Raw genomic sequence first — 12800 nt, forward strand, 5'->3', positions numbered from 1 at the left:
ACCGCTGAACAGTCCAGAGACCGCCATGGCTAAGCACCGCTGAACAGTCCAGAACCGCCATGGCAAAGCACCGCTGAACAGTCCAGAACCGCCATGGCAAAGCACCGCTGAACAGTCCAGAGACCGCCATGGCAAAGCACCGCTGAACAGTCCATAGACCGCCATGGCTAAGCACCGCTGAACAGGGCATGCACCGCTGAAGAAGGAAAAGACCGCCACATCAAGCAACGTTATCCCATGTGCATCTGGGACAGTGACGGGACAGGAACTGTCATGGGGGTGGGGGTGTTTCGTGTGTGTCCCTCTGACTTTTGCCTCCCCCCTCCCCTATGTCGTAGGTGCAGTACTCACTGTTGTCTTCACCGGCGCCGGCGTTGCTCTTCGTAGATGAGTAGGATTACAAGGGCCGGTAGGATTTGTAATTCCGGATCCATGGAGTACTCCTTCCTCGTGGGATGTGTTCAGGTGAGTGTTTTCCCATTGCAGGAACTGTTTCCGCCGTATTTTTATCCACGGTGAATCCGCCCCGGAAAAGGTGGCGGATTGGTAGGTTGTGATACTGTGGGCGGTACATTGTCTTCCGCCTGTCTGTTGGCGGTGACCGCCGCGCTGCTTGTCTGTACCGCCGTGGCGGGCGGGGTGTTAAAGTGGCTGTCTTTATTGGCGGTTTCCACCAGGGTCATGATTCCCTTTTTTGGTCCGCCGACCTGTTTGCGGTATTACCGCACCTTTAACACCGTCCGCCAGGGTTGTAATGACCCCCAATGTCTCTTTGCAGCCTTGTATTAACAGATAAGTGAAGGATTAAGCTCTCCTTCAACTCCTGTGCATATGTTTTTTCATCTACACCTGTGTACGTTTCAATCACCTCCTTTAGTTGTTTCTGCAGCATATGCACCAATGGGATAGCTTAGTCCATGGTGCAGTCCTCCTTGATGGATTCCCGTGTGAAAGTTTCAAAAGGAAGCAGCATCTCTGTCAGGCATTTGACCAGGCCCCATTAGTCCATCTCAATGATCATGCCTTTCATAGTTGCATCCCCTTTTTGCATGACATATTGATTGATTGGACTATACTGCTCACACAGATGTTGCAACATGTAATAAGTTGAATTCCAATGTGTGGGCACCTCCTGTATGAGGGCTTTAACTGGCATTTTATTATCACACTGGATAATCCACAACAGCTTGCGGGCTTTAAAGGAATGGCTAAAATGAGTGCAGGTTCTTCTGCATGTAGACAGTAAGTTGCTGACTCAGGGTTCTTTTTTGAGACAGTCCTGTACAATCAATCCATCAATCAATCAGTCATACAATCAATCATACAATGATGTTTATGCAGTGTGCCAAACACAGGACCTTAAAATAGCCACCTTCTGACATGGCCTTAACTATATTACTGCCATTGTCAGTGGCACCAAATCCAATGTTAAGCCCTCTGGGGCACAGCCATTCAAAGACCTTGTTGTTACAGTCATCCAAGATGTTTGCAGCTATAGGGGATTTTTCCATGGCAAACATAGCTGTTGTTGCATGCTTCCAAGCACCATTAAAAATGTCAGCAGTGTCAACACCTACAGATATAATTTCTCTAACACCCATAAAAGAGATAGTGTGTGTAGTGATGCACATGTAATCACTGGCTTGGCAACTGGTCCACATGTCTGCCGTCAGGTGGATTGTGTGGACAGCACTCTGCTGCAAAGCTTGTCCAACCAATTCCAGCGCATTGTGATGTAGCACTGGAACAGCAACTCTGGCAAAATAAGACCTGCCGGGAACCTTCCATTTTGGGCAGATGGCTGCCACAAATTCTGAAATACCCACTCCTTCCACAAAAGAAAAAGAGAGGAGGTCCAACACTAACATTTCACTCAGCTTCCCATTGTACAAATGTGCCATTGGCTGGTTGCGTTAGTACTGCCCCTCCTGCCTAAACATGCCCGTAATAGTAGCCTGGATTTTTTTCTTTACTGGTGCCACTGATGCAGGTGACTTCAAGGCAGAAGGTGGTGGTAGGTTCAATGTGCGTCTCATGGGGGCAACCACTGTATGCTCTTACCCTGGTGTTTAGACCTGACTCTGAGTCTTCCTGTGCCATTGCATTGTTGCTGCTGTGGGCAACAAAACTACTGCACTGCTGGGGACAGGGCTGATTTGCATAACGAAGATGTCACCCTCTTCTTCACCTTCCACCAAAATCAGATCAGATTCCCTGCTTTCGAAACCATCACCCATACCACTTGCAGGCTTTTTGCTGCTAAAGTGTGCCTCTCAGTGGATTGTGTGGTGTTTTCCTAAATGGGTTGTTTGGCCTCCGGTACCATAGTTTGTACCACACTCACCCCAACTAACACTCGCTTGGCAAATGGAGCATATGGCAATGTTCGTCTCCTTTTCATTAACTGTAAAGAAGTCCCAAACTGGGGAGGTCAACTTTCTAACACTGGTGTCATTGCCAATGCCAGAAGGAGTGGCGTAGGTGAGTGTTGTTTTGATGATGTTTTCCTCTCTGCAGTAACTACTTCTACTGAGGTGGCTGTGGATGTAGGTTGCAGCCGGGGCCTTGTAAATATGAAAGCTGCTGGAGGTGGTGGCATCTGTGCCATATCCCTTAAAGCAGGTTGAGAAGATGGGGTAATGCCAGACTCCACTGGGGCTAACATCCCTTATGACTGGATGGTTGTCAGACTTGTCATCCTTTTCTTCTTCATCCATAAATCTAAGGCTTTCAAGAACCTTCCTTTTCACCCCTTGCCTCTCCTGGTGTGTCTCAGACTGAGGTGGCATCCAGGTGGAGTCTTGAAGGGGAGCTTGAAGAAGAAGATGGAGGAGATCTGGAAGACAGTGGATCTTGTGAAAGAGAGGCTTCTTTGTCTCCCTCTGCATGGAACTCAATATCCTGATGTGCGCCTACTTCAGGAGGAACTCCTATTGCTGGCTGCGGTTGTTGTTGTCCTCTGGGCTGAGTTTCTGGCAACGAATGGGTAATACTTTGAGAAAGAGATAAGTCCAATTCAACGTCACTGCTCGTCGGCGTTGCTGTGATTAGAGAGACTGTCTTTGTGCCAGACATGGGCTTGGCCCAAGTCTTGAGTGGTGCTGCTGATGCAGGAGTGCTGTTTCCAGCTTGCTCTCCAGAGGCTGGTGCAGCAGGCACACGTTTTTGTCCGAAAAAGGTCTGGGGCAACATACCAGTGGTAGGAAGCTCCTCCTTATCACTGGTTGTTTTCTTGGTAGCACCTTTTTTTGGGGGCATCTTGAAGCTGTCAGTTGGCAGTAGCACTTAGCTTCCCAAGCTGAAGAGATGTCCGTGTGGTCATGAGTGTGGCCACGCATCACATTGTGCAGAGGCCTTCTGTGGGTGATGTCTCTTTTTCTTCGTGCACCTAAAAGCAAACATGCAAGAAGGAATATCAGTGAATTGTTGCAGTTGCATTAGTAGTAGAAACAATATAATTTAGAGGTTATTTAAATTATAAATAACTATTAAAAATACAGTGTATCCATTCACCAAACCACACCAACATTAACTTTCATTATCAGGCACACTCAGAAAGGATAAGAAAGAGCAACAACACACAGAGTGTAACTGTTAGCTTTATGTGCATGTACTTATGTGCTTTATGTGCATCAAGTTGGCATGTGGCACTCAGGGAGGTGTTGGTGACAAATGGAATAATCCTTGAATAATGTAATGTTGAGCAGCTGTACACCTATGGCAGACATGGGGCTAATGGGAAAAATTGAAACAATTTAAAAAAAAAAGGCATAAACATTTGCAATTTATTTTATTTTTTGTAATTTCTAAAATCAAGAAAAATAAAAAATAAAAAAATGATTATTAATTATTATTACTATTATTATTTTTTTTTTTAAAGTTTGTGAAAAAAATTATTAAAAAAAGAATAGAATTACAAAAAATACAAATGCTGCTGTACTATGGGAAGTGGACTACCATGAAAAACCACAGGGATTTGGGAGGCAAGGAGTGGTGCTGGTGAAAAAGGTAAAAAAAGTATATACTAAAATATAAAACACTGTTCATATAGTACATTTAGTAATAAGCATTGACCTACTAGCCCTCAAGCATAACACACACAATTGTCGCTAACCACATGGTCAAACAACAACCAGCAAGGAAGCATGGCCACCACAACAAAGAAGAACACATGCAGGCCTAAAGGCACACTTGCCACCTACACAAAATGGCCACCAGCCACATGGTCAAACAACAACCAATAGGGAGGCATGGCCACCGCAACAAAGAAGAACACATGCAGGCCTACTGGTTGCCGACACAAAATGGCCACCAGGCACATGGTCAAACAGCAAGCAGGATGAATAGAGAACAAAAACCACATATAGGTATAGGACTATAATTGATTACACAAAAAGGGCCCCTGGCCACTTGCCATGTGGAACAAAGACAAATGACAAACACTCTCACGCACTGGCCAGACAAGGAAGGTATTGGTACAGGACAAAAATCAGCAGAAAGTCAGTAATTCAAAAAATAAAAATTAAAGGGCCTAAAACTTCCACAATAACACACATCATACATTCGTACAAATAATGTTACCCCACCATACACTGTTTGCAGAAAAAAAACTGAAATACCGCCAAACAATATTTTGTTATATTTAATCCAATGGCATCCATGGTGTTTCAGTTCAGTAGACACCACAAACAGTTGTTTCATCATGTACTGGGCCTACAGCTGGAAGGCCTATTCCATTAGCAGACTAAGGGCCATATGCACAAACACTTTTTCCCATAGACACAGAATGGGTAAAAACCTTTGCTACATCTGGCCCTAAGCCACTCAACATTAACATAGTGAATTAAATTAATATTGCAAGTTTACAAAACAAAACTTGGAGAAAATGTAGTGAACTGTAAAACACTGTTCCTGCATAGAAGAAAAATTGCAAGTAAAACTATAACTAGGACCCAAATGCAGGCCACCCAACACAATACATTTTAAAAATTGAATAAATGTACAGATAAATCCTGGTGCATGCCTCTATCAAACAAACAAGTTGTACAACACCCTTATAGAAGGGTTTCTGAATTTACAAGTGAAATCTCTAATATAAACAAAGTCCTTAAATTCAATGATACATCCAGAAGACAAAAAAGGGATCCTTCCAGCTCAAAATCCACCCCTCTCTGACATCAACGCGCCTCACAGTTTGTTTTCCCTACCGGAGAAGGAAGCAGCAAGTAAGGCCGCTTTGTACTCTAGTGGGGAAAACAGGCCCAAAAAGGCCTCCCCATCTTTTAGGAAGGCCTCGTTTGAAAGGGGGGATTCTCCCCTTTCAAATGAAGCCTTCCAGAAAGTGTTTCCTGGCTACCACTTGACACCAGGGATGGGATCTGGGGTGGGGAGGGATCGGCCCTTTGAAGATGGGCCAACCTGGGAAGCATTTTTGAATGAAAATAAAATTTGTTTACCGCTGTGGAGGGTTCGATTGTCCCCTCAGGGGTTAGAAATATTTTAAAAATAATACAAAAATAAATAAATTGGGGCCGAAAATGGGCTGACCCGTCCCCTTTTTTAAATAAAATAAGTTGGTTTACCCTTGGGGATGTGCAATAGGCCCACCTCAGGGGTTATAAATTAAACAAAAAATTGAATTGATGGTGGTCACCTTTGAGCAGGGCTGACCCCCTGTTGGGCAATTATTTTTTTTATAGAAGTGTGGTTTCCCTGGAGGCCACGATCACCCTCCAGGGAAACTATACAGCTAGTTAAAAAATCTCTCTCTCTCTCTCTCTCTATATATATATATATATATATATATATATATATATATGTCTCTCTCTCTCTCTCTATATATATATATATATATATATATATTTATATATAAACATATACATATGTATATATATATATAAATATATATATATATATATATAGAGAGAGAGAGAGACATAGATATATATATCTGTATAAATATAGAGATTTCTTTAATAGTTGTGTAGTTTCCCTGGAGGGTGATCGTGGCCCCCAGGGAAACCACACTTCTATTAAAAAAAATATATATATATATATATATATACATATATATATATATATATATATATATATATATATATATATATATAAAGAGAGAGAGAGAGAGAGAGATGGATATAGATATATATATATAGAGAGAGAAAGAGAGAGCGAGAGAGAAAGAGAAAGAGACTATATAGAGGAAGAGAAATCTCATATATATATATATATATATATATATATATATATATATATATATATATATGTATAGAGAGATCACTTTTGTCAATGCATGTTTGGGTTCCCTGGGGTCTGTGATTAGCCCCCAGGGAAACCACATAAAAGTGATCTCTTTACATATACATAAGGAGCGAGACACTCTCTCCCTATAATTATGTATAGGTTTTATATATATATATATATATATATATATATATATATGGTCTTGCAGCGCGAGTCTTCAAAGCAATCACATACTCCAACTGACGTGTTTTTACCCTAGCTTTTAGGCAACAATAAAAGTATCACGATAACTCTTGTGATTATGATCCAGCTAGAGAAATAGACTGGACTATTGTCTAGTGGCAGTTTTGATGTCATAAAGTAGCGCAGAAGGTTTATGTGCCTGCTGCAATGAACAAATCTGTATTTATTTGAATAGCTGAGTGGATTAGTAAAGCCAGCCATTACCTGGGCCTTAAGTAAAATGAAATGTATGTGCGAGGGGGGCTATGTAGAGATGAAGGGCACTTTTGCTTAGTGATAGTGAGAGAATCTGAGGAGGAAGTCATAGGACTGGGAATACCAAAAATGATTGTCGGACTGGGTGCCACAGGAGCTAAAGACTGTGAAGATTGGTATGTGGCAAGGTGAAGTAACAGTGTGCCTTGTTTGGTTTTTTTCAGTGTCTTCGGAGAACCTGCTGATTGAGAGAAGAAGTGAAGGTAAAGTGACTGACATTTACTGTTACACACATCACACCCCCAACCCCACCAGCAATTTTGTGACAGTCTCTGTAGGCTAGTGCTTTAGAGGGACAGGTTAGTCAGTAGCAAAGATGGCATCTCATTGGATGACTGCTGCTCAAGCCCTAACTGGGGTTATGGAGGACAGCTCTGACACAGGATCAGAGACTGAGATAGCAGATACTGAGATAGCTTCTGAGAGATAGGACAATGGAGCAGACACTGGGAGTGATTTTTCAGTCGGAAGAGTCCCTCCAACAACTGCTCTTCCAGTCATTCTGAGGGAGGCAATGAGGACAGTTATGCTGTCCCTTCGCAAGCACAGTCTGTGCAGCGGAACAACAGCAGGTCAACCTAACCCAGAGAGCAGGTGCGTGCATCTGCAAGCTCTCTTGGCAGCCCCCCAATTTAGTTCAGCCCCAAATTCCACCTTTTACTGGTGACACTGGAAGTAAAGTCGATACGGCCAACTTTTTGCCAGTCGACTATGTCCATCTCTTTTTGGATGTTGACTTCCTCCCTTCAGCAAATTGTGCAGCTAACAAATTTGGTGCAGAACAATTTATGAGGGAGAATGGAGGCCCTTTAGGGCCCCGTTCTAGAACACGCCAATGGACTCCCACTTCGCTGGTGGAGTTAAAGATGTTTTTGGGCCTTACGCTCAAAATAGGGTTAGTGCATATTCGTACAGGGCCACAACAGGGAATGGTCAAAATTGTATTGTGGAGACATCAAAATTATCTATCACAAAACAAGGAGGGAACCTGCATTTTTGGTCCTGGGCTTGGCGTCCATATAGGGAACCTACAAAACCCAGGCATTTCTGAAAACTCGACACCTATGGGAGTCCACAGAGGTGTGGCTTGTGTGGATTCCCAAAAGTGTTCTTACCCATAATACCCTGCAAAGGTGAAACATTGAATAAACACATTTTTGTTGCATTTCTATCATGCAAACTACAGGAATATGCAGGGATCCACAAAATTTCAACCACTCAATGTTTCCTCATTTGTCCTGATGAAAACGTTACCCCACTTGTGTGCCTGCGCCTAGTGCCCGCATCAGGAATGGATCACTCCAGGGTCAACAGTAGCCCTCATCTAAGGACTACCATTAATCTTTGTGTGATCCATTCCTGTTATGGGCACTAAGCCTAGGCACATCAGTGGGGTAGCGTTTGTATCGGGACAAGTTGGGAATGCTGGGTGGTAAGCAGTTTGTGGATTCCTGCATATTTCTGTCGTTTACGTCACAAAAATGCAGGGAAAAATTGAGTTTTTACCTTTGCAGGGCATTCTCGGGAAAAAAACTTTGGGAATATTCTTGACAGAATCTAGTGTGAGCCCCACAAATCACCCCATCCTGGATTCCCCTACGTGTATAGTTTCCAAAACTGTATAGCTTTGCTAGGTTTCCCTAGGTGCTGGCTGAGCTAAGGGCCAAAATCCACAGCTAGGCACTTTGCAAAAAACACGTGTCCGTTTTCATAAGAAAACTGTGATGTGTCCATGTTGTGTTTTTGTGCATTTCCCGTCGCGGGCACTAGGCCTACCCACACAAGTGAGGTACCATTTTTACTGGGAGACTTTGGGGAATGCTGGGTGGAAGGAAGTTTGTGGCTCCCCTCCGATTCCAGGACTTTCCGTCACCAAAATGTGAGGAAAAAATGTTTTTAGGCAAATTATGAGATTTGCAAAGGTTTATGGGTGACAGAATCTAGTGTGAGCACCACAAGTCACCCCATCCTGGATTCCCCTACGTGTATAGTTTAAAAAAATTTATAGCTTTGCTAGGTTTCCCTAGTTGCTGGCTGAGCTAGGGGCCAAAATCCACAGCTAGGCACTTTGCAAAAAACACATGTCCATTTTCATAAGAAAACTGTGATGTGTCCATGTTGTGTTTTGGGGCATTTCCTGTCACGGGCACTAGGCCTACCCACAAAAGTGAGGTACCATTTTTACAGGGAGACGGTGGGGAATGCTGGGTGGAAGGAAGTTTGTGGCTCCCCTCCGATTCCAGGTCTTTCCGTCACCAAAATGTGAGCAAAAAATGTTTTTAGGCAAATTATGAGATTTGCAAAGGATTCTGGGTGACAGAATCTAGTGAAAGCCTCATAAGTCACCCAGTCCTGGATTCCCCTACATGTCTAGTTTACAAAAATGTATAGCTTTGCTAGGTTTCCCTAGGTGCTGGCTGAGCTAAAGGCCAAAATCCACAGCTAGGCACTTTGCAAAAAACACGTGTCTGTTTTCATTAGAAAACTGTGATGTGTCCATGTTGTGTTTTGGGGCGTTTCTGGTCGCGGGCACTAGCCTACCCACACAGATGAGGTACAATTTTTATCAGGAGACTTGGGGGAATGTTGGGTGGAAGAAAGTTTGAGGCTGCCCTCAGATTCCAGAACTTTCCGTCACCGAAATGTGAGGAAAAAGTGTTTTTAGCCATATTTTGAGATTTGCTAAGGTTTCTCGGAGACAGAATCTAGAGAGAGCACCACAAGTCATCCCATCCTGGATTCCCCTACGTGTCTAGTTTCCAAAAATGTATAGGTTTGCTATGTTTCCCTAGGTGCCAGCTGAGCTAGAGGCCAAAATTCACAGCTAGGCACTTTGTAAAAAATGCCTCTGTTTTCATTAGAAAAATGTGATGTGTCCATGGTGTGTTTTGGGGCATTTCCTGTAACGGGCACTAGGCCTACCCACACAAGTGAGGTACCATTTTTATTGTGAGACTTGGGGGAATGTTGGGTGGAAGGAAGTTGTGGCTCCCCTTCAATTCCAGAACTTTCCGTCACCAAAATGTGGGGAAAAAGTGTTTTTAGCCAGACTTTGAGATTTGCAAATGATTCCGGGTGACAGAATCTAGTGAGACCTCACAAGCCAGCCCATCCTAGATTCCCATAGATGTGTAGTTTCCAAAAATGTGTAGGTTTGCAAGGTTTCCCTTTGTGCTGCCTGAGCTAGAGGCCAAAATCCACAGCTAGGCACTGTGCAAAAAACGAGTCAGCTTTCAGTGGAAAAATGTGATGTGTCCATGTTAAATTTTGGGGCGTGTCTGTTGCGGGCGCTAGGCCTACCCACACAAGTGAGGTACCATTTTTCCTACCCATACAAGTGAGTTAGCATTTCTATCGGAGACGTGGGGATACACAGAATAGAAGAACACTTTTTATTGCCAATTGCCTTTCTCTACATTTTTGTCTTCAAATGTAAGAAGTCATTTTGAGAAATGCCATGTAATTCACATGCTAGTATAGGGAACCCCAAATTTAGAGATGTGCAAATACCAACTGCTTCTAAACTCCTTATCTTGTGCCCATTTCGGAAATAAACAGGTTTCCTTGCTACCTATTTTTCACTCTTTATATTTTACCAAATTAATTGCTGTATACCCAGTATACAATGAAAACCCATTGCAAGATGCAGCTCATTTATTGGGTCTGGGTACCTTGGATTCTTGATGAACTTACAAGCCTTATATATCCATGCAACCAGAAGGGTCCAGCAGACGTAACAGTATATTGCTTTTAAAAAATCTGCCATAGCTGGAAAAAGTTACAGAAGAAAACGTAGACAGAAATGGCTGTTTTCTTCAACTCAATTTCAATATTATTTTATTTCAATTGTTGCTTTCTATAGGAAAATCTTGAAGGATCTACACAAATGACCCCTTCCTGATTTCAGAATTTTGTCTACTTTTCAGAAATGGTCCAAGATTGACCATTAGTTTCACACCCATTTCTGTCACTAACTGGAAGGAGGCTGAAAGCATTAAAAATTGTAAAAATGGGGTATGTCCTGGTAAAATGCCAAAACTGTGTTGAAAAATGTGGTTTTCTGATTCAAGTTCACCTGTTCCTGAAAGCTGGGAAGATGGTGGGTTTATCACTGCAAACCCTTCATTGATCCCATTTGCAGGGAAAAAAACAAGTGCTTTCTTCTGCAGTACTTTTTGCCATTTTCCCTAAAACCCTTATTTAAGCAGTATTTTGGCTAATTTCTCAGTCTCCTCCAGGGGAACCCACAAACTCTGGGTACCTTTAGAATCCCCAGGATGTTGGAAAGAAAGGACACACATTTGGCGTCTTTAGCTTATGTGGACAAGAAGTTATGGAGGCATAAGCACAAAATACCCCAAATAGCCAAAAAAGAGCTCCAAACTGAGGGGGAAAGGCCCAGCAGCTAAGGGGTTAATCAAAATTATTATTTGCTAATTGATTATTTCTGATGCTAAACAATATTTACTTACTAAAAGGTTTTAAATAAAGCTTTGAAGCACACCCACTCTCATCACTGACTCCCAAAAGATTAAAATTGAAACTGTGCTGTCTAGTTGATTTGATTTTCAACACCGTGAATATTCTCATCCATGAAAAAGGTCTGTTTGTGTAGCACAAGTAACAAGCAGGGACTGTTGATTTGATGAGTTGGTAGGATTACACTGCAAATCAAATATTTGACTAAAGTCCTCCCCACCAAAGTTGGCAGCAGAGGATGGTTACGTAATGAGAAAAAGGAGCTGTAGTAATTCAAAATTACCCTGAGATAGACAGATGCCCATGTCCCATTGCCCAAAGTCCAAGCTTGAATACTTACGGAGTGCAGTTTTCTAAGGTAGTAGCTGAATTGGAGGTATGAGTATCAATAGGGTTAGGCATCAACATTAATTATTGATTATTGTGGTTTTATTCAAGTATTGTTATTGGTGAATGCGTGTTATAAGAATTAATTATTGAAGCTTATGACTAGCTGATGCTTATGCACTTTTGTCGAAGATGATAAAGAGGTTATTAGACTAAGAAGTAGTCTAAGATCCCAGCATAGATAAATAAAGAGCTGATTTAGGGTTTTCTTGTTTGCTAATGATTTGTGGTGCAGGCCAGGGACAGTAAACATTTGTTGTGGTGGTACTAATATTGGTCATTGTTAGTGGAACCTAATGCACAAAGGTAACACTGCATTGATTCACGTGATTTCCTGCTGGTCAAGATTTCATTGTTGTGCATCAAAATCTTTCTGAATGAGAAAAGTCAGCTGAAATTGCTGCCATTAAGTGTGCAGCTCACTGGAGTGACCATAGTTTTGTCACAGTAGGAAATACGTACACAGATGAGGTTGCACGTTATTGTGCAATTGTGACCTGAATGCTCTACGAGGGAACCACCACCAAGCTCCAAAAGAAACTACAACGTATACAGAACGCCTCCGCACGCCTCATCCTCAACATACCATGCTGCGACCACATCTCAGCCCACCTCAGAGACCTACACTGGCTTCATGTCACCAAGAGGATCAATTTCAAACTCCTCATCCACGCCCACAAAGCTCTCCACAACGCGGGCCCTGCCTACCGCAACAAGCGACTCACCTTCCACACTCCCACCCGCCAACTCCGCTCCGCCAACCTCGCCTTCGCCACCTTCCGTCGCATCCATCAAACTACAGCCAGTGGCAGATCCTTTTCCCACCTCACCGCCAAGACCTGGAACACCCTCCCTGCCCACCTACGACAGACCCAGGACCTCCTGACCTTCAGGAAACACCTCAAGACCTGGTTATTCGAGCAGTAGCAATCCTTCCCCCCCCTCATCAGCGCCTTGAGACCCTAGCGGGTGAGTAGCACGCTTTACAAATGATTGATTGTTTGAACATTTAATGGAACATTCACAGATGAATTTCAAGAGGACACTTATTTTTCAAAGATTATGTCTATAGCTGGCACATGGAAAGAACTAAATCTTTTGCAGGTAAATACTTCAGAAGCAGTACAGCATGGTTAGATCAGAGCAAGATGTGGAAAGGATACAAATGACATTTGGATTTCAGCAGATGGGAG

Source organism: Pleurodeles waltl, chromosome 2_2, assembly GCF_031143425.1.
Source record: "Pleurodeles waltl isolate 20211129_DDA chromosome 2_2, aPleWal1.hap1.20221129, whole genome shotgun sequence".
Taxonomy (NCBI): Eukaryota; Metazoa; Chordata; class Amphibia; order Caudata; family Salamandridae; genus Pleurodeles; species Pleurodeles waltl.